Genomic DNA, 244 nt, shown 5'->3' with positions numbered 1-244 from the left:
ACTCACTCATACGAACATCCTCACACACACACACACGCGCGCGCGCGCACGCACGCACATGACCACACGTACGCTCACACATGCACGCACGCACATGCACACACAGGCACGCACGCACGCACGCACGCACGCACGCACGCACGCACACACGCGCGCGCGCGCACACACAGCACGCGCATGCACACGAACGCACACGCACACACAGGCACGCGCTTGCACGCACACGCACACCGCACGCACACGT

The sequence above is a fragment of the Trachymyrmex cornetzi genome, unplaced genomic scaffold, assembly GCF_001594075.2.
Source record: "Trachymyrmex cornetzi isolate Tcor2-1 unplaced genomic scaffold, Tcor1.1 scaffold164, whole genome shotgun sequence".
Classification (NCBI taxonomy): Eukaryota; Metazoa; Arthropoda; class Insecta; order Hymenoptera; family Formicidae; genus Trachymyrmex; species Trachymyrmex cornetzi.
Note: the sequence above shows the minus strand (reverse complement) of the source record.